The sequence below is a fragment of the Saccostrea echinata genome, unplaced genomic scaffold, assembly GCF_033153115.1.
Source record: "Saccostrea echinata isolate AGI-Se365-2 ecotype Australia unplaced genomic scaffold, CSIRO_AGI_Sech_v1 ptg000022l, whole genome shotgun sequence".
Taxonomy (NCBI): Eukaryota; Metazoa; Mollusca; class Bivalvia; order Ostreida; family Ostreidae; genus Saccostrea; species Saccostrea echinata.
In genome coordinates, this window is record NW_026889771.1 from 18,197,501 (window position 1) to 18,224,470 (window position 26,970).

At 34.0% G+C, this 26,970-nt stretch overlaps 1 protein-coding gene and 1 pseudogene across 4 annotated transcripts in view; one reads left to right on the top strand and one right to left on the bottom strand.

Moving 5' to 3' along the window:
- LOC133190567 (multidrug resistance-associated protein 1-like) overlaps nt 1-26,970 on the top strand; it is a 962,792-nt gene that overhangs the window by 367,646 nt on the left and 568,176 nt on the right. The gene's annotated exons all lie outside the window — the stretch shown is intronic.
- On the bottom strand, nt 19,008-25,450 carry LOC133190603 (uncharacterized; annotated as a pseudogene).

Genomic DNA, 26,970 nt, shown 5'->3' on the forward strand with positions numbered 1-26,970 from the left:
CTAATTGGTCATATTTATATGAAAGCATCCTCAGGTAGTGTAGATTCAAGTTTGTTCAAATCCTGACCCCCCGGGGGTAGGGCGGGGCCACAATGGAGGATCAAAGTTTTACATAGAAATATATAGGAAAAAATCTTTAAAAATCTTCTTCTCAGGAAAAGCGAAGCCCTAATTGATCATATTTATGTGGAAGTATCCTCAGATAGTGTAGATTCAAGTTTGTTCAAATCCTGACCCCCCGGGGGTAGGGCGGGGCCACAATGGAGGATAAAAGTCTGAAATAGAAATATATAGGAAGATATCTTCTAATGAAGAACTGCAAAGCCATGATTAGTCATTTTGATATGGAAGCATCCTCAGGTAGTGTAGATTCAAGTTTGTTAAAATGATGACCCCAGGGGATAGAGATGGGCCAAAATGGGGGATCGAAAATTTTACATAGGAACATATAGGAAAATATCTTCTTCTCAAGAACTGAAAATCATGTTTAGTCATTTTGATATGGAAGCATCCTCAGGTAGTGTAAATTCAATTTTGTTCAAATGATGACCCCCGAGGGTAGGGTGGGGCCCAATAGAGGGATCGAAAGTTTTACATAAGAACATAGAAAAAAATTTCTTCTCAAGAACAGAAAAGCTTTGTTTAGTCATACTGATATGAAAGCATCCTCAGGTAGTGTAGATTCAAGTTTGTTCAAATGATGACCCCTGGGATAGGGAGGAGCCACAATGGGGGATCAAATTTTTACAAAGGAATATATGGGAAATTTTTTAAAAATCTTCTCAAGTACAACAAAGCCATTTGTTATATTGACATGGAAGCATCATCAGGTAGTTAAAAATTCAAGTCCCCCCCCACCCCCCGTAATCTTTTCAGTACTGAACTGATTTGTGCTTTTGCCTTGCCAATGTGCTCAGGTGAGCGATGTGGCCCATGGGCCTCTTGTTATTATTAGGTCTTCCGTTCACAACGGAAGACCTATAGTGATTGTATTGTTTCTTTTTATTATTAAGGTCTTCCGTCTTCACGGAAGAACTTATAGTGATTCTACTGTTTCTTATTATTATTATTATTATTATTCTTCTTATTTTTTCCCCCAAAATTTTGTGCAGGCGATTTCTCAAAAACTATTCAGTGGTTTTAAATGAAACTTTCAGGAATTATGTGTCGTCAAGTGGACTTTGTTCATCAGAAGGAAAATTTGGAAAACTCGCTTCTGGTGCCAAGTTATTGACAGTTTTCTGATTTTAAAATGAAATTTTGTCACCCCTTTTCTTCAAAAATGGTTTAAGATATGAACTGGAGACTTGTTAGAGATGATAGGTTATGTCTTCTTGATGAGGGGAATCACCTTTTTGTGCGTCGTCAGTACTTCCGGTCGTTACCGGATGCGAATTTAAAAAAGTCGTATTTTTAAACTTTTTTGTTTTTCTATATTTTTCTTTTATTTTAATAAGGTTAATAGAGGCTCTTCTGAAAATGCTTAATATATAATTTATTTTAGAATTGATCAATCCAAACTCTAGATATTCGCATTTCTAAATTTGAAGCGGGTCCAAAATGGCGGCTGTCTCCGTAAACTCCGATAAGTAGGTCAGAATTTACGGAGTCAGCCGAGCGTTTGTTTGAATGAAAGTTCCATAAGGATCAAAGAAATGTGAAGGAATTGTTGGATTGTCACATCACAATTACGTTGCAATTCTGTTTCGAACTAGAGTTTTAATCCGGGGTTTCCTCAAACGTCTACTATAATTGTTCTTGTCTGTATCTCAAAGTAGAAAAACGACATGACTACAAGTAAAAATACGATAACTACAACCTTTTGTTTTACACCACGGAAAAACTTATCCTAAACCATGGTTATAAGTAATAGCTTTTCAAGAAACTTGCCTGACTAAAGCAATCAATATATAGTAATTATTACGTGGCCATTGTTTTTTTCCCCATGCAGGCTTGTGTCATATTAAATGAACAGAAAAGACAAAAATAAGAAAACCATTTTTTTAAAGATTGTTTAATGAAAATGATTTAAATATTTTTTTCCTAAAAGTTGTTGTTATTGAACATAAATGGTATCAGATTCCTTGACCGTCGCAGGACGAGACATGTTTTTGGACGAAACATTCCAGTCTTTTCATGAATGTGTAACTAATCGGGATAGTCCACTTTGAGGGTAAACAGGAAAATAAAACTAGTAGAAAATCTTACCTAAATCACTGCTTTAGTGTTACTTATCCATACGATATATAATAAGTACAATATGATAAGTATACTTTCTCAAGCTCGATATTCAGGTTATAAGAACATACATTTTGAAATTTCATTGAAGCTATCACCATTCAATAGAAAATACATTCCAAAGGATATGCGTGAATATTTACCCATGACGTTTCGCGCGAAATAATGAATCGTGATCAACCTTTCGTAGTAGCCAAATGGTCTGATGCAGAAGTATATAGAAGTGCAGAAAAAGATTACATGGACATGCCTGTATATGGAATTACATGAAATAAAAAGTTGAATACATAAATAATAAAAGAAAGTAAACAGTATCATCAGAGAATGGCTAAAGATATCAATATGAAACTTGCTGAGGTGATAGAGCATCAAATGTAGATATATGGATCGACCATTAATTTTCGTCGTTCTTACTTCCGGTCGCAAACGGAAGTGAATTCAAAAATGTTAAATTTGCAACTTTTTTTGTTTTTCAATATTTTTCTCTGGGATTTACAGTGTTAATAGAGAGTCTTCTAGGAGTTTTATGTATGTTTTCATCTTTTTGATTGAAAAAGTTTGCAGAGATTTTTTTTTTTTTTTTATAAAATTCACTTCTGGTCGAGTGATTACCTGTCCTCAAAATTAGAATTTGTTCTCACAATATTGCTCGGCAACAGTAAACGACTGAAGTCTAAAACTTTCAGGTCTGATAGTCAGTCATCAGTTTATTTAAATCGCGAGAAAATCTTGTATCGCCGTACTTCCGGTCGTGACAGGAAGTGATCCAAAAAAGTGAATGGTTAATGGTTAGCTTTCTTGGACTTTCACGCTGAATTTCTTTTATTACTTTTTCAAAGTGAATTTTTGTTTTTATTTTCAGAATTGGACGGAAGACCTCTCATTGCTCGCAATGAGTTTCTAGTTGTTATTATTATTCCTCCCAAATTTTGTGAGCGCGATTACTCAGAGATGTTTCGATAGATTTTCACAATTTTTTACAGGATGATAGGTTAATATGTGAAGTTTATATAAAATTCCTTTTTTTGAAAAATTCACTTCCGGTCCGAAGTAATGATCGAATTTCGAATTTTAAAATGCACTTTTGTCTGGTGTTTTTCTCAGAAGGGGTTTGAGGTAAAGATGTGAAATTTACAGGAATAATAGATCATGACATTCTTTTTGTTTCTACGTGATTTTTGTTTGTGTCTGGAACTTCCTGTCTGAACCGGAAGTGAATTTGTGTTTCAGTCAATTTTCGACTTTTTTGTTTTTAAAATATTTTCAAGATATTTTTTAGGTATGATAGAGATACGTCCATAAGTGCCAAATATATGATTTGTTTTGAAATGAAATCACCCATTTTGTAGATTTCAGCTATTTTCGTTTTGATTAAAAAATCAAAGTACTGAAAGTACTGAGAGGGCATTTCTTACTTTAACTTACATGAAGGTTATGTTTACATGTAAATACATACATGTATCATATATAATACATACAGTATCATATATAAGAATGAAGACTACATTTAATTGCAGTAAATATCAAATACCTGAAGTACTGAGAGGACTGTTTTAGATACCCACTTTTTTTCTAACTACAGTGTAGTATAACAGGCATGTTTTTCTATACATAAAAATCAATGCACACACAGTAAGTTACCTATGGAAGCTATTTTCATCAGCCAATAAAAATGAAAGTACCGTAAGGACTCAAAGGATATTTAGTATTGTTTTTTTTACTTTGACTTATATATAGATGTTTCTCTAAATGCAAAATTCAATTCATACACTACATGTTTTATAATTTCTCATGTTTATATATAAGTACGGTGGATACTTTCATTTAACTTTTAAATTTAAAAATAGTTTAAATATGCTTCTACTAATGAAAAAATATGCATATAATTTCATATATAAGGACAACAGATACATTCATTTCTGCAGTAAAAATCAATGGACGGCAAGTACCGAAAGGACAAATTTTAGATTCTTTACAACTTAATTATTACATATTGTAACGTTTCTCTACATAAAAAACAATGCAAACGGTATCATATAGGAACGGAAGACCTTTTTGTTGCCATGGCAACAAGAGTCTAGTTATTATTAAGGTCTTCCGTTTCAGACGGAAGACCTTATAGTGATTCTACTGTTTCTTCTTTTTCTTTTTATTATTATTATTTTTTTCCCTTTCTTTTTTTCACGATTTCTCAGAGATGGCTGGACGGATTTTCTTGAAATTTTCAGGGATAATAGAGAATGAAAATACCTACAAATGTATCTTTCATTTTTTTCAAAATTCACTTCCGGTCGTCAGATATGTCCGATTCTGTTTTTTTCAAAAATATTTTGTCCGAGTCATATCTCAGAAATGGTAAAAGATTAAGACACCAAACTTCTATGAGTAATAGATTTTGAAGAGTAGGCAAATCCATTTGGGTTAAGAGCGTCAGCCGTTACTTCCGGTCGTCACAGGAAGTGATCAAAGAAATCGAAATTTTCAACTTTTCTTTTTTGATATTTTACTTTCATCACATTGTTGGGTCTTATTTGTAGATTCGAAAAATATTAGTCCCACCGGAAACAAAAACGTCAACTTCCGGCTATAAGCGAAAAACTGCATAATTTGAGTATTTTACTTTCCCATAAATATTTTTTATAGGTAACGTATTTGAACTGATTTTTGAATATGTTATCAAGACTGCAAATGTCTAGAGTAAAGTCAAATATCTTTGTAAAATTCACTTCCGGTAACGCGTTTAAATGTCCGCAAAATGAGAACTTGTCCGAGTGAGATCTCAGAAACTGTAAGAGATTTAGACACCAAACTTATAGGAGTATTAGACCTTGAGGAGTAGACAAAACCATCTGGGTTAAGAGCGTCAGTCGTCACTTCCGGTCGTCACAGGAAGTGATCAAAGAAATCAAAAATTTCAACTTTTCTCTTTTGGAATAAGACTTGCATCATATAATTGTATCTTTTTCACAGTTACGATATGTGTTGGTCCCACCGGAAACAAAAAACGACAACTTCCGGATTTAAGAGAAAAACTACATAATAGGGGTTTTGAATTTTCCCATACATATCGCTTATAGATAGAGTTCTTTAAATGATTTTTATGTATGTTATTGAGACTGCAGATGTCTAGAGTGACGTCAAATGTCTGAGTAAAATTCACTTCCGGTCGCATATTTTCTCGTCCTCAAAATGAAAAGTTATTTCAGCGAGATCTCAGAAACGGCATGAAAGTAAGACACCAAACTTATAGGAGTAATAAAACTTGGTGAGAAGGCAAAACACATAGCGTTAAAAGCGTCAGCCGTCACTTCCGGTCATCACTGGAAGTGATCAAAAAATCGAAAATTTCAACTTTTCTTTTTAAAATTAAAACTTTCATCACTTTATTGCTTCTCTTTCGCTGTTTTGAAATATGTTAGATTCCACCGGGAAAAAAACTTCCGGTTTTAAGAGATAAACTACGTTATTTCGTGGTTTAACTTTCTCATAAATATCACTTATAGATAAGTATTTGAAATGTTTTTTTTACATATGCTGCAGATACTGCAAAAGTCATCAGTTCATTTGCTTCGTGTAAAAATCGTCTGTCGTCATTACTTCCGGTCGTGACAGGAAACGAAGCAAAAAAGTATTTTTTAAGTTATTTTGTTTCTACATAAGTTTCAGGCTAATACCGACGTTGGAAAAGACATGCTCATGCAATCAGGAAGTAGTATAACGGAAGACCTTCTCATTACTAGTAATGAGTTTCTAGTTATTATTATTATTATTATTATTATTAATCCTCCCAAATTTTGTGAGCGCTATTACTCAGAGATAGTTGGATAGATTTTCACAATTTTTCACATGATAGTAGGCTGATATATGAAGTTTATATAAAATTCCGTTTTTTGAAAAATTTACTTCCGGTCCGAAGTTACGGCCGAATTTCCAATTTTTAAATGGACTTTTGTCCGGAATTTTTCTTGGAAACGGTTTGAGGTAAAGATGTGAAATTTACAGGAGTATTAGACCATGACATTCTCTTTGTTTCAAAGTTGTTTTCGTGTATTTCCGGTACTTCCTGTCTGAACCGGAAGTGAACTTGTGTTTGGTCAATTTTTAACTTTTTTGTTTTTTAATATTTTTTCAAGATATTATTATGTACAACAGAGGTTATTCTACAAATACTAAATATATAATTTGTTTTGAAATCAGATTCCACATTTTGTAGATTTTCGGTACTGTCATTTTCACTATTTACCTAGTGTGCATACAGTGGGCAAAGAAAGATAACTCTGACTTGTGAGAATAGAACTTTCGAGATAAAGGCGGAAATAGTATCGATAACGTCAGAGACATTATAGATAGAATAAATATTTAGACGTTCCATATTCACTCCTCTAAATGTAAGAGTACATTGGTTACCGCTTCCAGTGCATGTATAGTTTAAAGTTGCCAGTGTAGTGTAAGTCTGTATTGACAGTTAATTGATTTACACATGAATATGTCTAAAAAAAAATTACTATATATGCTAGGTATATAATACAAGTAAATATATTATATGCACTGAATATACATTTATAGTGATGGACAGGCATGCAATTTTAAATCAAAAGTGCAAATAATCAAGGATAAGATTTGGTATTTCTAAAAAAAACCACATCAAGTCCCTAATCACATTTTCTTTTACTTACGTCGGGATCAATTCGGTCGTCATTTTGACGCTTTATTAAAAACGTCAAATTTGACATCAAGTTAAACGTTTAATTGAAATTCAAGAGTTATCTCCCCCAGTGTGTTGTACGTCTTTAAGACTGCAAATGTTTAGAGTAACGTCAGATATCTTTGTAAAATTCACTTCCGGTCGTGCGTTTAAATGTCCGCAAAATGAGAACTTGTCCGAGTGAGATCTCAGAAACTGTAAAAGTTTAGACACCAAACTTATAGAAGTATTAGACCTTGAGGTTAAGATTTGGGTTAAGAGCGTCAGTCGTCACATCCGGTCATCACAGGAAGTGATAAAAGAAATCAAAAATTTCAACTTTTCTCCTTTGGAAAAAGACTTGCATCATATAATTGTATCTTTTTCACAGTTACGATATGTGTTGGTCCCACTGGAAACAAAAAACGACAACTTCCGATTGTAAGAGAAAAACTACATAATAGGGGTTTTTAATTTTCCCATACATATCGCTTAAAGGTAGAGTTCTTTAAATGATTTTTATACTTCAGATGTATAGAATGGCATGAAATATCTTAGTAAAAATCACTTCCGGTCGCATGTTTCCTTGTCCTCAAAATGAAAAGTTATTTCAGCGAGATCTCAGAAACGGCATGAGATTAAGACACCAAACTTATAGGAGTAATAAACCTTGGTGAGAAGGCAAAACACATAGGGTTCAAAGCGTCAGCCGTCACTTCTGGTCGTCACAGGAAGTGATTGAAGAAATCGAAAATTTCAACTTTTCTTTTTAAAATTAAAACTTTCATCACTTTATTGCTTCTCTTTTGCTGTTTTGAAATATGTAAGATTCCACCGGAAACAGAAACTTTAAACTTCCGGTTTTAAGAGATAAACTACGTTATTTCGTGGTTTAACGTTCTCATAAATACCACTTATAGATAAGTATTTGAAATGTTTTTTACATATGCCGTAGATACTGCAAAAGTCAAGAGAAAATTCAGAGATTTTTATTCAGTTCACTTCCGGTGGTGTGTTTTCTGGTCCTCAAAATTAGAATTTGTTCTCACAATTGTTTGGCAACAGTAAAAGACTGTAGTCTTAAACTTCCAGGACTTATAGTCAGTCATCAGTTCATTTGCATCGTGTAGATATCGTGTGTCGTCATTACTCCTGGTTGTGACAGGAAACAAAGCAAAAAAGTAATTTTTAAGTTATTTTGTTTCTACATAAGTTTTAGGCTAATACCGATGCTGGAAAAGACATGTTCATGCAAACAGGAAGTAGTATAACGGAAGACCTTCTCATTACTAGTAATGAGTTTCTAGTTATTATTATTATTCTTATTTTTTTCCTAAATTTTGTGCACGTGATTTCTCAGCAACTATTCAGTGGTTTTCAATGAAAATTTCAGGAATAATGCGCATCTATAGGAACTGGATACATCTTGGAGGAATTTTGAAAATTCGCTTCCAGTGCCCAGTTATGGACAATTTCCTGATTTTAAAATGAAGTTTTGTCGCCCCTTTTTTTCAAAAATGGCTAAAGATATGAACTGGAGACTTGTTGGAGATGATAGTACATGACTTATAGGTGAACAGAATTACCTTTTCGTTCGTCGTCGGCACTTCCAGTTGCTTACGGAAGTGATCAAAGAAATCGTAGAATTTCAACTTTCCTTTTCTAAATCAGTACTTACATCACATTATTGCATCTCTTTTGTAGTTTGGAAATATGTTGGTCCCACCGGAAACAAAAACGTCAACTTCCGGTTATAAGAGAAAAACTACATAATTTGAGCATTTTCTTTCCGATTAATCTCCTTTGTAGACAAAGTATTTGAAATGAATTTTAAATATGTTATTCAGACTGCAAATATCTAGAGTAACGTCAAATATCTTTGTAAAATTCACTTCCGGTTGCGTGTTTTTCTGTCCTCAAAATGAGAAGTTATCTTAGCAAGATCTCGGAAACGGAGAAAGATTAAGAATCCAAACTTAAATGAGCAACAGACCTTAAGATGTAGGCAAAACCATTTGGGTTCAGAGCGTCAGCCGTCACTTCCGGTCGTCACAGGAAGTGATCAAAGAAATAAAAAAATTCAATTTTTCTTTTTTTAATTAAAAATTGCATCACTTTATATCATCTTTTTCGCAGATTCGAAAGATGTTGGTCCCACCGGAAACAAAAACGACAACTTCCGGTTATAAGAGAAAAACTACATACTTTGAGTATTTTTCTTTCCCATAAATATTCTTTATAGATAAAGTTTTTGAAATGAATTTTAAATATGTCATTCAGAGTGCAAATGTTTAGAGGAACCTTAAATATATTTCAAAAATTCACTTCCGGTCATGTGTTTTCCTGTCCTTAAAATGAGATTTCTGTTCGAGATCTCAAAAACAGGTAAAAAAAATTAAAACATCAAACTTTTATGAGTATTAGACCTTGAGGAGTAGGCGAAACCATTTGGGTTAAACGTGTCAGTCGTCACTTCCGCTTGCTACAGGAAGTGATCAAAGAAATAAAAAATTTTAACTTTTCTTTCTTAAAATTAAAACTTGCATCACTTTATTGCATCTCTTTCGCTGTTCTGAAATATGTTTGATTCCACCGAAAACAAAAATGTCAACTTCTGGTTTTGAAAATAAACTATGTTATTTTCATATTTAACTTTTTCATAAATATTGCTTATCGGTAAAGTACTTGAAATAATTTTATGTATTTGTAGATACTGCAAATGTCTAGAGAAAAGTCAGAGATTTTTATAAAATTCACTTCCGGTCATGTGTTTACCAGTCCTTAAAATTAGAATTTGTTCTCACAATATTGCTCGGCAACAATAAAGGCCTGAAGTCTAAAACTTTCAGGACTGATAGTCAGTCATCAGTTTATTTGAATCGTGAGAAAATCTTGCATTGCCCCTACTTCCGATCGTGACCTGAAGTGATGCAAAAAAGGTGAATGGGTAATGATTAGCACGTTGGATTTTCACGCTGATGACCAGGGTTAAATCTCCAGAGTGTTTGAATTTCTTTTATCACTTTTTCAGCTTTAATTTTCGGGGTTTTTTTCTCAGAATCGGACGGAAGACCTCTCATTGCTCGCAATGAGTTTCTAGTTATTATTATTTTTTTGACCAAATTTTGTGCAGGCGTTTTCTTGAAAACTATTCAGTGTTTTTCCGTGAAACTTTCAGGAAAAATTAGTCATTGTATGAACTTTGTTCATCACAAGGAAAATTTGGAAAATTCCATTTTGGTTCCAAGTGACGGGCAATTTCCTAATTTTAAAATGAAATGTTGTCGCCCCTTTTTTTCAAAAATGGCTAAAGATCTGAACCGCAGACTTGTAAGAGATGATAGATGATGGCTTTTAGATGTGCAGAATCTCTTTTTCACGCGTCGTTATTACTTCCGGTTGCTATCGGAAGCGAATATAAAAAGTCAAATTTTTTTGTTTTTCAATATTTTTCTTTCATATTAGTAGGGTTAATAGACGCTCTTCAGAAAATGCTTAATATATAATTTATTTTAGAATTGATCAATCCAAACTCTAGATATTGGCATTTCTAAATTTGAAGCAGTAGTCCAAAATGGCAGCTGTCTCCGTAAACTCCTATGAGCAGGTCAGAGTTTACGGAGTCAGCCGAGTGTTTGTTTGAATGAAACTACCATAAGGATGAAAGAAATGTGAAGGAATTGTTGCATTGTCACGTCACAATTTCGTTGCAATTCTGTTTCGAACTAGAGTTTTAATCCGAAGTTTCCTCAAATGTGTACTATAATTGCTCTTGTCTGTATCTCAAAGTAAAAAAACGACATGACTACTAGTGGAAATACTATAACTACAACCTTTTGTTTTGCACCACGGAAAAACTGATCCTAAACCATGGTTATAAGTAATAGCTATTCAAGAAACTTGTCTGGCTAAAGCATTCAACATATAGTAATTATTACGAGATCATTGTTTTTTTTTCCCATGCAGGCTGTCATATTAAATGAACTGAAAAGACAAAAATAAGAAAACCATTTTTTTTTAAAGATTGTTTAATGAAGTTGATATAAATATTTTTTTCTAAAAGATGTTGTTATTGAACAGTATCAGATTTCTTGACCGTCGCAGGACGAGACATGTTTTTCGGCGAAACATTCCAGTCTTTTCAAAATTGTGTAACTAATCGTGATAGTCCACTTTGGGGGTAAACAGGAAAATAAAATTTGTAGAAAATCTTACCTAATTCACTGCTTTATTGTTACTTATCCATACGATATATTATAAGTACAATGTGATAAATATACTTTCTAAAGCTCGAAATTCAGGTTACAAGAACATACATTTTGAAATTTCATTGAAGCTATCACCATTCAATAGAAAATACATTCCAAAGGAAATGCGCGAAGATTTACCCGTGACATTTGGTGCGAAATAATGTATCATGACCAGCCTTTCGTAGTAGACAAATGGTCTGATGCAGAAGTATATAGAAGTGCAGAAAAAGATTACATGGACATGCCTGTGTATGGAATTAAATGAAATAAAAAATTGAATACATAAAGAATAAAAGAAAGTAAACAGTATCATCAGTTCATCAGTAATAGATTATTTCTGCTAACAGTTAGTGTTTAAACTCAAGTAACAAATTCCAATGTGAATTTTTTTGCGCAGAATTTGGCTAGCTAGCTCTCATTCTTCTATTCCACACTAAATAAAACTTTTAATCTCCCTGACACTGGTTATTTTAGGCAATGAGTAAAAAGTAAACATCGATGATGGCTGATTAAATTGCGCTTGTGTAGTGGTTTCCATATTGAATTTGCACGAAGACGATCTGGGTTTAATCCCGATGTCTGAATTTTCATTCTCATTTTAGCTGAAATTTACGTTTATTAATGATGTTGGGTGTTTTTCTTTCTGTGTGAATTCTGCGCTATTTTAATTTTTTAAAAATAAATATTTAAAATCCTCGCATTTTTGAAAGACACTTCTTACATATTTAGGCGTCTTTACTACGAGCATATATAAATGTTATTTTACATGCAAAGAATATCACATATAAGAATGGTTATTCGGACGGAAGACCTCTTGTTGCTCGCAACGAGTTTCTAGTTCTTTTACTTATCAGTTGTTAATTCTGGACTTATATTTCACTGATACTTTTAACTGATAAGTGACTCATTAGGATTTTAAATGCAAATGAAGTGCTTGACTTAGAAGTGACTTATAAGTCAAGTATTAGCCATTTTTGCTTTATGCAAGTACAAGTCACTTATAAGTGACTTGTAATCAAATGTTAGCCCCTCATACTCTATGCAAGTATGACTCACATATAAGTCACTTATTAGTGAAGTACAGCATTGTCTTTAAGATGTTGATTTAGAACAGAATTTCCTATCATGCAGGGGTTGCATGATGATCAAAATTGTTTACATATACATTCAAAGCATAGTCATATGTATCAAGTTTAATTTTATGAAAACAAATTCCTTCTCATGTGACATTCTTTGATAATGCAAACTTTATATATTATTTCAGTTCACAAACAAAAATGTTGGACAAAAAGTCATCAAGATTTATGACCTTGAGGCTTCTTAAAATTCACAAAATCTGAAAGCAACTGAGTAGATTGAAAATTTCATGCAAAAGATGTTTAAATAAAAAGATTAAAGTAAATACAACCTACTTGTACCTGATGTGAAGGCATACTCAAAATGAATTGAAATATCCAGCAATACATCCTTTCACAGACACAGTTAACTTAGTTTCAAATTCTTGTTGTTTATCTCTGCAATTACAAAGTTTCTGATTGGTTAGCTTTCAATACCCACAATGCACCTCAAGAGAAGGCTAGTATAAAGTAAAAATTCTACGTCCACACTTATTCTGGCTAATACCATACTAATCTTCACTTATAAGTGAAGTGTAAGGGAAATTTTCACTAACACTTGGCTTATTATATCCCACACAACAAGTTGCATGAGGTATAATGTTTTTTACCTGTCTGTCAGTCAGTCCTGTTTTTTTGTCAGTGCAACTGACCTCTTAAACCACTGCACAGAATTTCGTCAAATTTTGCAGATATTTAGGACACAGTGTGCAGTTATGCATATTGCCAGGAAATTCAGATTTCTTTATTTTTCTTGGAATTTTGTCACTTTTCAACTTAGATTTTTGGCCATATCTTGAATAAAGAGAGGAACAGTTTGTCAGTGCAACTCCTCTTAAACCGCTGCACAAAATTTCATCAAACTTTGCAGTTATTTCAGATACAGGGTGTAGATATGCATATTGCCAGGAAATTCCAATTCCATTATTTTTCCCTTTGAGTTTTGGTTATTATTAAAGAAACTTTCCAGCTAAGTAATAAGGAAATCCACTGGAATCAGCTTGTGTTATGAAATTTTTTGTGAAATATTTTATGACTTAAAAACCCCTATTGATTTTAAGATCAAAATATTAATGATTCAACACACACACAAAAAAATCTTGGATAGAAGTACACAAAAAGTTCTCACCCTCCCCAACCATCATACACACACACACACACCTCAAATTAGTGCTTGCTTTAAATAATTTCATAAGTACAGTATGTAAATAAATTTATATGACTACATCATAATTCTGTTTTCATCAGTTATTTAAATGTGTTAATTGTCATGTGTTGGACATGGACTTACATGTACACTCATTAACAAATCAAAATCACTAAGGAATTTAAATAACAGTTTGTCAGCAAAACTCCTGGACTGAATTTCCTGAAACATTGTAGGTATTTCAGACATAATGTGCATGTGTAGATTCGTATATTACCAAGAGATTTTGATTCCATTATTTATCTAGAAACTTCAGCTCAATTAAATTTGTAACAAAGATTTGAATGGTCTTATATGCAAGAAGTTTTGATGTGATGATTTTTTGCAAGTAGTGCCCCTTTTTGAATTATACTGTGTATTTAAAGTGCACTATACCATTCATTATTTGTTGCATTGTCAAGTTTTGGGTGAGTGTGGGGTATGTGAGTTTGCTCACTTTTTCTTTCATTTTCACTTATAAGTGACATATTAACGAAATGTGTTTCTCACTTATACTTACTTTGATTTACATTGTATATAATGCACTTATAAGTGAATCTCAAAACTTATAGGTGACTAATAAGTCACTTATAAATAGCTTATAAACTACCTCTAAGTTTTTATTGGATTTTTCTGTAAGGGTTGGCTAATTTTTGTCAAATTTGTCACAGAGTATCTTTGGCCCAAGAGCTCTCATTTTACTAAAATTAGGGATGTGACCCTTAAACCAGGGGAGATAATTAGGGAAATAAAAGTATGGTTGCTAAAAAAATCTTCTTTTCAAGATCCAATGGACAGATTATCACCAAACTTAAGCACAAGGATTAGGATATGTTGAAGATTGAAAATTGTTTAACACTACCCTGGGACAAAGGACATGGTCTCAAGGTAACTTGAAAGTTGACCCAAAATTTTATTTTATCAAAACTCTGATGGTTTTCTCTTTTGTGCAATATAAGGACTAGGGTCATCAAATCTTGTCAGTCAATGCATCTTGGGACCTCATATCATGTTGACTCAAAAGTAGGTCATGGTGACACCATGACCTACTTTTTGAATTTTACAGGCATTCATTTTCAATTTGATTTTTATGTATATCTTGGACACTTTGAATTGTATGGTCATCAAAACTTCTCAGTTTATGTGACATGGGGCCTTGAAGTATGTCAACTAAAAAGTAGGTCACCATGGCCTTCTTTCTGAATTTTATGGAAAATATTTTTCAGAACATTTAAGGTTATTATTTCAGATACTGAGATTCATTAAACCTTGTAAGTTGATGCATTTTTGGGCCCTTAAACATATTTATCAAAAAGTAGATCACAGTGACATACTTTTTAAATTTTGATCATCAAACCTTGTCATCATACAGATGTCAAAGTATATCAACAGAAAAATAAGTCAAAAAGAAAAATAAGAGCACCATGTTTCCTAAATGGAGGGAGGATATTTCTTCTAAATTAGTCAGGGGCCTCTTGTTTGTAAATCCTTTATTAAATAGTGAACTTGAGATACTTAATTTCCCCAAATTACATGTTGTATAGAATAATACACCATATGCATCAGCTGACCAACAATCATCATGCTTTGTACACTACAATTTGAATATGGGCAATCATGTTTATTAGCTCTTCTGAGCCAAAGGCTCAAAGAGCTAATGCTATGGCCATTTGTGCGGTGTGCGGCGTGCGGTGTGCGTAAACTTTTTAGAATATGGGCCATAACTCAAGAACCCCTTGGCCAATTATTGTCAAATTTGTCACAGGGTATCCTTGGCCCAAGGGCTCCCTTTTATACTAAAACTAGGATTGTGACCCTTTAACAAGGGGAGATAATTAGGAAAATAGAAACAAAAGTACTGGTTGCTAAAAAATCTTCTTCTCAAGAACCACTGGGCAGATTATCACCAAACTTACACAAAAGGATAAGGATATGTTGTAGATTAAAATTTGCACGGGGATTTACCCTGGGGCAAAGGGCGTGGTCTCAAGGTCACTTCAAAGTTGACCAAAAATTACATTTTATTAAAATGTTGATATTTTGCTTACTATAAGGACTAGGATCATCAAATCTTGTCAGTTGATGCATCTAAGGACCTCATATCATGTTGACTCAAAAGTAGGTCACGGTGACCTACTTTTTAAATTTTGGGGCCATTCTTTTTCAAAATGATTTAGAGGCATATTTTGAACAATTTAAGGCCTATGATCATCAAACTTTGTCAGTTGATGTATCTTGGGTCCTTGAAGTACGTCAACTAAAAAATAGGTCACCTTGACCTACTTTTTGAATTTTATGGCTAATCTTTATCAAAACAATTAAGGCCATTAATTCCAATACCAAAAGGTTTAGAATCATTAAAACTTGTAAGATGATGCATCTTGGGGCCATAAAACGTATTTATTAAAAAGTAGGTCACAGTGACCTTCTATTTGAACTTTGCAGGCATTCGATTTCAAAGCATTTTAGAGGTATAATTTGGACATTTTGAGGCCTATGATCATAAAACTTTGTAAGTTGATGCATCTTGGGTCCTCAAAAAACATCAACTGAAAAGTAGGTCACCGTGACCTACTTTTCAATTTATATGACTATAATTAAATATTTCAGGTACTATTTGACTTAGAATCATCAAACTTTGTCAGTTGATGCATCTTGGGTGTTCGGAGTAGGTCGACTGAAAAGTAGGTCACCGTGACCTACTTTTGAAAATTTATGGCTTTAATTAAATATTTCAGGTACTTATTGGCTTAGAATCATCAAACTTTGTCATTTGATGCATCTTGGGTCCTCTGAGTATGACAACTAAAAAGTAGGTCACAGTGACCTACTTTTGAAAAATTATGGCTTTAATTAGATATTTCAGATACTTATTGGCTTAGAATCATCAAACTTTGTCAGTTGATGCATCTTGGGTCCTTGGAGTACAACAACTGAAAAGTAGGTCACGGTGACCTAGTTTTGAAATTTTATGGCTGTATTTAATATTTTTCGGGTACTACTTGGCTTAGAATCATCAAAATTTGTCAGTTGATGCATCTTAGGTCCTCGGAGTAGGTCGACTGAAAAGTAGGTCACCGTGACCTACTTTTGAAAATTTATGACTTCAATCAAATATTTTGGGTACTAATTGGCTTAGAATCATCAAACTTTGTCAGTCAATGTATCTTGGGTCTTCAGAGTGCAACAACTGAAAAGTAGGTCACTGTGACCTACTTTTGAAAATTTATGGCTTTAATTAAATATTTCAAGTTCTAATTGGCTTAGAATCATCAAACTTTGTCAGTTGATGCATCTTGGGTCCTTGGAGTACAACAACTGAAAAGTAGGTCACTTTGACCTACTTATAAAATTTTATGGTTATAATTTTAAAAAAAAACTCTTTAGGTATTAATTGGCTTAGAATCATTAAACTTAGTTAATGGGTCCTCAGAGAATGCCAAGTGATAAGCAGGTCACCATGACCAACTCTCAGGTACTAATTGGCTTAGAATCATCTTGGGTTCTCAGAATGTGAACTGGAATTTCAAGGGTTTATCTAAATATAAAGGATACTTAGAGGCTTCAAATAGAAGTGATAGGTTGTACAGTTTATCAGAAGAGCGATTCAAGGTCCTTGGGCCTCTTGTTTAGTAATTGCTCGCTTTCTTTTAGCAGCCCTTTCTCTGTGTGGAGTAAGGTGCAAGCCAGGCTATACAGTATAAATACAATTAACACTAACTCAATTTATTAAACTGTGGAGATCAACAGTGTATAAAACTCTGACCATTGTACAGCTAATTTAACCAAGATGTACGTAAATTCATAACTGTTGGGGCAACCTTGGAGAACCCTGATTTGGAGTATTCTTGAAAAAGAGGGTAAAAGATTAAAGTTATGTGGACTAAAATGCTGGTATTTTTCAAAATGTCTAATGATAAACAGTGCACATGATAATTAGAACAGGCTTCCTCTCAAAGGTCAGAGAATACGCAGCTTATTGGCAAAATGAACTACAGTACAGGCAACGCGGTTTTGTCATTTAACCACGCCCTCTCGGCGGTGTATTAATCCTTTCCGCGATACACCATCGCGGTTTTTCGTCGCGGTGCAGGTAACAGACCATCTTTACCGCGGCGGTGTGAACTACCGTTCTTCATCAGCTCTGATATTTTACCTGTACGCACATATATTTGCAATCACTGATCGTTTTTTTTTGGGGGGGGTCTCTAGGAATGTTTTTTAACGTCAGGAAAATTATTTTGTTTCGGTAAAGAATTGTTTTTCTTTGATTGAAGAATAATGCCTTTTATGTGACTAAACAAATTTGTATTTTTATTATCAATTAATAATATATGAAGTGTAGATTTTTTTTTTAATAAGAGAGTACATATATACAATTATTTATATTTCAAAAAGTATAGTTTCATTATGAGTTTAATGGATACTAGGTTTAATTTTTGTATAATAAGAATGATTATCAGCATTTTGAATTAAATTTAACAACTCGAAAGCTGCATTGCAGATTTCCCTTATATGTTGAAACGTTCATCGTGAAATTGCCGAGTATGTAAGTTTGTCGTAAATATGTAGAGTAAGATATCTTAATCAACATTTTCATACATTTCTTCTAATTTTTCTTAAAATTCTTTCATTAACAAGGGTTGTGAAGTAACACCTGTTCTGTCGCGCATGGATCGAGTCATGCAATCATTAATTTTAGGGTGTTACTGGTGGATCTATTAATAAACTAGAGGGATTCCGGGGGTTTGTACTGCCTATCCCCATTCTTCGGGACATCTGTTTAGTTTTTCGAATGTTTAAAAATTTATGCTAATATTGTTATTTATCAAGTAAGAATGATTTAACAACACCTAGTATTGAACTAATACGTACACTTGTTCATTTTTTAAAAATCAAATTTTAATTTTTAATCCACTGATAGGACCTCCTTTTTCTGAAATACATGTAGCTGGATCTGTCTAGTATGCAATGGAATCAATTATTTGTAATGTGTTCAGGTAAAAAGATAATCATTGCATAACACTTCCTGTCTGCTTTAACTTCTGCTAGCATGTATGAGTTTTAAAATACACAGACTGGACCAAGTGCCACACATTGTCCGTTGAATGGCTTTTGTTAGTGTACTTCCTCGTAAATATTCTCATTAAATTATAAATTTCAGTGATTGTTATATTTATTTTTCAATAAAATATCCTGCTAGTTGTATTTATTTTACAATAAAATATCATGCTATCATTCAGTATCACAACCTTTGATATAGACTAAAAGTGCAATCTTTTATAATTATTTTATTAATAAATGAAATGATAAATACACTCCAAAGAATTAAGCAAACAAATTACATTTATACATGTATTGATATTCTCTGGAATAGTGTTTTTACATGTATTAACTACATTTTTTCTTCATCAAATAATGAATTATATTACTCTGTTACTGTCTTTTCCAATCGTTCTTTCGAAAGTATAAATCCCTGAGTTTACAACATGTGGGTCACAACAATGAATCGGAGATAAAAAATTTTAAAAAAATTAGTCATTAAAGGTGAAGACGTCATCGGAGCAACCAAGGTCACTTTCTGGCACAGAGGGCATCACAAGATTGACACTATCCTTCTTTAGTCTTTTGTCATTTCACCTCAGTGACTCGTTTATTTTGGAGACGATCCTCTCCCTCCAGGAATCCTCGTGTTTGAATTCTGGGAAGAAGTAACACACATAGCACCTCACCACTTGCTTTCTTGCTGGATCCAGTTCTTTTTGGAGAGTTTTCCACCACCATACCAGTTGTACTCCATTCGCAGGTTGCCCTCACCATACAGTTCGGGGAAGATCTTCCTTGTGAGATTAACTGCGAAATTTCCTGCGTTCCTTGATTCCTTAATCATGTCTCTGAGGATGGTATCTGGAAGTTGATATTCTTCGGGAACACCTTGGTACACATCTCCAGGACTACTGTCACTCATCGTATCAGCAATAGGATCACTGGTTTGCAGGAACTCAACTCCACTTGCGGCTGGGATTTTCCTGACCACATCGATAAGAATGTTTGTATTAGCAAGCACTGTCTTTAATTGTAAATCTGACGCTGTTCCCCTCCTATTTGATGCATCAAGTTTTTTGTTGATAACATCCAGAGTCTGTCGCATTTCCTTGACTTCTCTCATTAGCGCCTTCACCAAATCATCTTCATTTGTCGAAGTCCAGTAAGGGCGGAAACGCACAACTGGGGTTGTTGATGCTGGCGTTGGGATTGGAGTGAGTGACTCTAACTGGGCTGACTCTGAATTCTGTGTTTCAGGTGCAGGTCTTTTTCAGACAGGTGTCTTGGGGATAGATGTAGCTGAATCTTCGGCTGGTGGCGAGCCATCTGCGATGAGCGAAGCCTTCAGCTTTCCAGATCTTGTCTGAAATGGAAAAAAAAATTTTAAAACAATGAAAAAAAATTAATACAGTTTCTATATTAATGTTTGCTTTTGTGTATTTCTATTGACCATGCAGTGCTTAACTATTTATTTCGAGACTTGTTATAGCAAATTCTTGTTTTTTTTTATCCCCCCCCCCTCGCATGCTCGATGACTTTTTTTCATTTTAACAAAAAGTTCTCTGAACTCCGAGTGAAATATACAGTAAACTTTGAAAGTTAATCTCTTTCCGCTTGAACGCACATAATACAAAGGTTTTAAACATGGTGTTTAAACACAGTTAAGATGGTAGAAATTAAGATTCTGATTAGTTAGGACAAACAGATCATTTAAGGATCCCCTATACACTAGAAGAAAATATTTTTTGGACACTGAGAAAATTATGGTGTGTAAAGGTGTAAATATTGAGCTTATCTATCACATTTTCAACATAGGGTGCCTTGCATTTACCCGCAGGAAAAATGTACAAAGACAATGAAGTACTGATGAACGGAATTTACTGTTGTTTACTTCAGTGGACAAAATACCTGCAAATGAAGTGTTCTATCTATTCCTCTTGGCCTATTAAAGTGTTATGAATGCTTGATTTTATCACAAATTATGTAATAAACTTATATTCCAATGTACTTTAAGGGCAGATCACTCTATCTGCATAAAAATACCACAAAATCAGAACTCTTTAGTGTGCAGTGTATAGAGGGCTGTTAATTAAATAATCATTGTAGTACACATTTACGGCATTGTTTTAAAACAGAACGCAATTATATTAGTGTAATTTTTACCTGTGTTTCTTTTTTCTAAACGTTTTGAATAACTTGACGACTGGACATATCTTAAAATCTAAAAACACCTAAAAATAATTTAACTTAATACCAAGAAACAGCTTAAACATTGTTTAATTGACCTTAATTCAAAAATCATTTCCTGGATCCGCCACATTGACTGTATATATAAATTTCAGTTTATTCAAACCAATTAGAACCGGCTCCCAAAAATCTTGGTAATAGCCATAGAATGTGTATATTATTTTTCTGTGTAATAACTCAACCATGCGTTACGGCTACCTTGGGGTTGATTAGCCCTAGATCTTCTCGTAATTGATTTAAAAATTATAATTACTGACTGATTCAATTTTTATAAAATTGTGTTTAGGATGCAGTTTATTTTAATGATAAGAATCTAAAAGAAACACACAGGATTTATAAGACAAAAAAATTAGATATGCAACTATGTTTCATTTTCAATGTAATTATATACAAAACTGTGCATGTATTTTTAACATTGTGTCAGAATCTTAAAAATTTCTGCCACTTTACCTGGCGAACATTATTCAGGTTACCCCTTTTAATATAATTCTATGAGAAATATTGCTGGTTTCGGAAAAAAAAAAGTTTGTGTTATTTATTCTTAACATGGATATTTGATCCATGGTACATGTACATGTAAGACAGTTGATAGATACCCGTACACATTTTTTACGTAATTTTAATCAGCTGGCCGGGTGACAGTTGTACAGAAACAATTTAGTTTTAACATTTACGTGTAAGCAATGGGTCATATTAATCACAGTGTAAAATTAGATATCATCTGGATGCACAAAGATGGATTTTCAGTGGCGAGGATAATAAGAAAGTTGAAGGATTTGGGACACATTGTATGCATGCAGGAACTCGGTTTCCTACTGGATACACAAATACCAAATTGGATTATTTGGTGATGTATGTGACCCTGAAAACCTGCAGTTTCAACAAGCATGAGCCAGAGGGACACAGAAATTATTAGAGATCAGCTATTGAAGGACTGTTCTCTGTCTAGCCGGGAAATACATAAAAAACTTACAGAAGACGGTGCCAATTTTGGACTAACCACAACAAAGTGGGCCATTGAAGCAAGTGGATTCACGCATTCCACACCACGCTATGGACAGATGGTTAGAGATGCCAACAAGGAAAAAAGAGTTCTGTTTTGCGAACGCTTATTGAAACAAATGAACAATTCGACGATGTGATTTTTTCTGATGAGTGCTCGGTTCAGTTGAATCAGAATAAATCGTGCAGCTACCGATTAAAAGACTCTTGTGCTACAATCTTGTCAAAGCCGAAACACCCTCTAAAGATTCACGTTTGGGCACCATCAGCAAGAAGGGTGCATCAAAAATCAGACTTTTTGAGGGGATCATGGACTCAACCTTTTATACCAAGCATATTCTGAGGGATACCCTGATGTCGTTCGTTAAGTCTAAATTTGGCGATACTGGACACCGGTTTCAACAAGATAATGACCCCAAACACACCTCAAAATTATCCAAGAGTTTCATGGAAAACAACATCAACTGGTGGAGTGAATGGCCTGCAGGTAATTGTATTTAAATTATTGACGGTGATTAACAATAAGACTTAAAAAATAATATCTTTTTATCATTTTTTATTAAAAATCAATTTTCTGTTTTCTTTCTTTAGGTGCTTACGTATTGCATAATTATTTTTATTAATATACATGGAAGTGTTATACGCATTCTAATTAAAAAATATATTTTCTACAGAAAGCCTCGATCTAAACCCGATCAAAATGGTTTGGAATGAGCTCAAAAGGTGTGTTGCCCGCAAGACCCCTAGGACCAAAGCAAGTTAGAGGAGTGCATTAGAAGATTCTGGAGGACACAGATGTCGGTGGAAAAATGTTGTACATACATTGACCATGTGTTTAAAGTTGTGCCAGCGTGTGTGATTCATGAGAGGAAGTGCTACTGGTGCCAAAGAAACTGTTTCCCAAAAAATCGAGAGGAAAAAGTATTGCGTACTTCAAGGACAAGCTGAATTCCGACGTAGAAGTTCGTGCGAGGGCTTCAGAGTTGTTAAAACAGTGGGTGTAAAATATTCATCAGCAGTGTTTGTGTATTTACTGTGAATCTCAACATTAAAACAGTCTGCCAAACTTGGACAATTAGCGTGATTAAGACTATTTTTTAAAGATTTAATCATTATAAGCTAACAGCATATCATTGTCTTGATACAGTTGTACAACTATGAAATGATTGTGTGACGATGTGACATTCTATTGTGAATTTTAACAAATTAATGTTTTCTACTATAAGAAATATATTGTATTTCATTGATTTCGTTTAATGGAACATGCAATTTTGATTAATAAATGTGAATATAGAACTTGTACTTACTAGATTAGCGGTTGTCTTCCTGCGTTTTGGAGAAGGGGCTGACGAAGGTGATCTGGGTGGGGTTGGGGATCGTGGAGATGGTGGTGAACTGGGTTGGGATGGCAGTCTTGGTTGGGAAGTTGATCTGGATGGGGGGGGGGGGGGGTTGAGGATGCTGCAACTGGATTGGTAGAGGTACCAACAAATCCTTAATTTTCTCCCGCATCTGCTGTTCAGTCCCAGAAAACAACACAACAGCCCTGTCCACTTCTTTTGGTTTACCCCACTGTACATCATACTCAAGTCCAACACTAATTGTAGAGTCTCTATCACACTTGAAGGACACACGATTTCTCACTTGCAGTTCATCGTCACACAAATACAGCACAATAAAATGAGTGTCCACACGCTTAAGTCACCTAGCCATGATCCACAGTTTATAGTCAAAAACACAGAAATAAGTCCTCTCAGTTCAATCACTTGTGTAAGACTGATGAATGTTCAGTGTAGTATCAGAAAAATTGTCGGTTTCTATAGATTTCTTTTAACATTTTAATTATGAGTTTAATGTTAACACGTTACCCATTATAATACATTTCTGATGGCCTACTATGGAAATGAAATCGAACTTAATTGATAATAATTAGTCACACTAGATCGGTCTTTATTGAACAGTGTTGAACGATCAATCGAACGATGTTTATACAGTAAATTTATATCTCCGAAAGTCAGTAAGAAAATTAATCAACTTTAATTATTATTTATTTTTTTTATAACAAAGCTCTGTTTTATTTTCTCTTTTCTTTTCTTTGTAATCTAATCGGTGTCTATAGAGTTTTTTATTAGCTCACCTGAGCCGAAGGCTCAAGTGAGCTTTTCTGATCACATTTTGTCTGTAGTCCGTCTGTCTGTCTGTCTGTCCGTCTGTAAACTTTTCACATTTTCGACTTCTTCTCAAGGGGATAGGGATGGGCCACAATGGAGGATCAAAGTTTTACATAGAAATATATAGGAAAAATCTTTAAAAATCTTCTTCTCAATAACAGCAAAGCCATGATGAGTCATATTTATATGGAAGCATCCTCAGGTAGTGTAAATTCAAATTTGTCCAAATCATGACCCCCGGGGGTAGGGCGGGGCCACAATGGAGGATCAAAAATTTAAATAGAAATATATAGGAAAAACCTTTAAAAATCTTCTTCTCAATAACAGCAAAGCCCTAATTGGTCATATTTATATGGCAGCATCCTCAGGTAATGTAGATTCAAGTTTGTCCAAATCATGACCCCTGGGGGTAGGACGGGGTCACAATGGAGGATCAAAGTTTTACATAGAAATATATAGGAAAAATCTTTAAAAATCTTCTTCTCAATAACAGCAAAGTCCACAATGGAGGATCAAAGTTTTACATAGAAATATATAGGAAAAATCTTTAAATATCTTCTTCTCAGGAACAGCAAAGCCCTGATTGATCATATTTATGTGGAAGTATCCTCAGGTAGTGTAGATTCAAGTTTGTTCAAATCATGACCCACTGGGGTAGGGTGGGGCCACAATGGAGGATAAAAGTCTGAAATAGAAATATATAGGTAGATATGTTCTGATGAAGAACTGCAAAGCCATGATTAGTCATTTTGATATGGAAGCATCCTCAGGTAGTGTAGATTCTTCAAGTTTGTTAAAATGATGACCCCAGGGGATAGGGATGGGCCATAATGGGGGATCGAAAATTTTACATAGGAACATACAGGAAAATATCTTCTTCTCAAGAACTGAAAATCATGTTTAGTCATTTTGATATGGAAGCATCCTCAGGTAGTGTAAATTCAATTTTGTTCAAATGATGACCCCCCGAGGGTAGGGTGGGGCCCAATAAGGGGATCGAAAGTTTTACATAGGAACATATAGAAAAAAAAATCTTCTCAAGAACAGAAAAGCTATGTTTAGTCATATTGATATGGAAGCATCCCCAGGTAGTGTAGATTCAAGTTTGTTCAAATGATGACCTCTGGGATAGGGAGGAGCCACAATGGGGGATCAAATTTTTACAGAGGAATATATGGGAATTTTTTTAAAAAATCTTCTCAAGTACAACAAAGCCATTCGTTAAAACAAATTATATATTGACATGGAAGCATCATCAGGTAGTTGATAAATTCAAGGCGCCCCCCAAACCCCCCGTAATCTTTTCAATACTGAACTGATTTGTGCTTTTGCCTTGCCAATGCGCTCAGGTGAGCGATGTGGCCCATGGGCCTCTTGTTAGCTTTCCAGTATAAAAAAAATGAATTCTAGTAGACAAAAAAAAAAATGCGGTGATGTGGTTAATCAAACTTACGCATGTTAATTTTGTCAAAACCAGCTTGAGAGTGCAAATCACACATACTCAGTACCATTTTTACATAATACTTTCTGTCTCATAATACATTCATGAATTTTTTGTAATAATTGAAATGATTATCTGTCAATTTTATATTTTGATATTATTCATATAGAAAAAGCAATTCTCTCTCTCTCTCTCAATATTTATTTCCATAAGTTTTTATAACATTGATATTGACATCATAGTAGTATGACATTAATGAATGTATGAAATATATGGAGATAACGAACAGTATTCAAGCTCAAAAGTCCATTATACAATACAAAATAGGAGCAGAGCAAACACAGACCTCCAAACATCAGAGGTGGGATCAGGTGCCATGGAGGAATGAGCATCCCCTGCCGACCGGTCACACCCGCCGTGTGCTTCTTGTCATGATCGGGAAATAACGGAAAAATCCGTCGACAATTCAGTGTGTAAATAATGGCCTAACAATTAGTATGAAAAACATCAGTCAGCATTTGACTCAATGATAAATTGTATTTGCTGACAAGGTCATTGTATCGACCATAGAACTTACGAAATGATGACTTTAAAGGAGACAGCTGATATTCTTGTTTCATCAACTTATTTGTCAATAATTTACCTCGTTTTAGAAATTGTACATACGTAGAGCATGCTCTTGCGTATCGAATCAACTGAGAGATATATACCCTGTATGCAGGTGATGAAGGTATATTGCTGCATAAGTAAGGGAAGTTGACAATTGAAAAGTTAAAGTCATCACGTTTATCATAAAGCTTGGTTCTTAGATTACCATTAACGTCTTCTTCAAGTAAAATATCCAGATATGAAACAGATGTGTCAGACTCTGTGGTATCTTTTATCTCAAGTTCACCAGGATATATCGTATCGACATAAGAATGAAAATAGCCATTGTTAATTGACAATACGTCGTCGATATATCTAAATGTCGAGTTGAACGCCACAGCAAGTGTTTTCTTCTTTTCACGTACAAGATTTTGGACAAATTCTGCTTCATATGAATACAAAAAAAGGTCTGCTAATAACGGGGCGCAATTGGTACCCATAGGAATTCCAATAGATTGTTGGAAGACCTGGTCTCCAAAAACCACATAGATATTGTCAATCAGAAACTCAAGCATCTTTTTAATGTCAACTTCAGAGTACTTGTGTGTACAATCAGAATGTTTTTTAACAAAATAATTTTGCAAATGACCAATGACAAGGTAAGTATATTTACGAGTTCCATTTTTATTGAAAAAGCAGCTGTCACTGATATCAAAAAGCCTGGACTTTAATTTATCGTGGGGAATGGTTGTGTATAAAGTTGAAAAGTCGTAAGTTTTTACGCTGTTGATTTTGGTAAAATCTTGTGATTTCAAATTTTCCAAAAGTTCCTTGGAATTTTTAAGTATCCACATCTGATTTACACCACTTCTCGAATATATTGTTGCACAGTACTCTTGAAGTTTCTCCTTCACCACTGTTAATATCTTAGTGAGGAGTAAAGATAGAGGCTTGGTTGAACAATTACTGGAACCCGCTATGTATCTTTGTTTGTAAGGATTT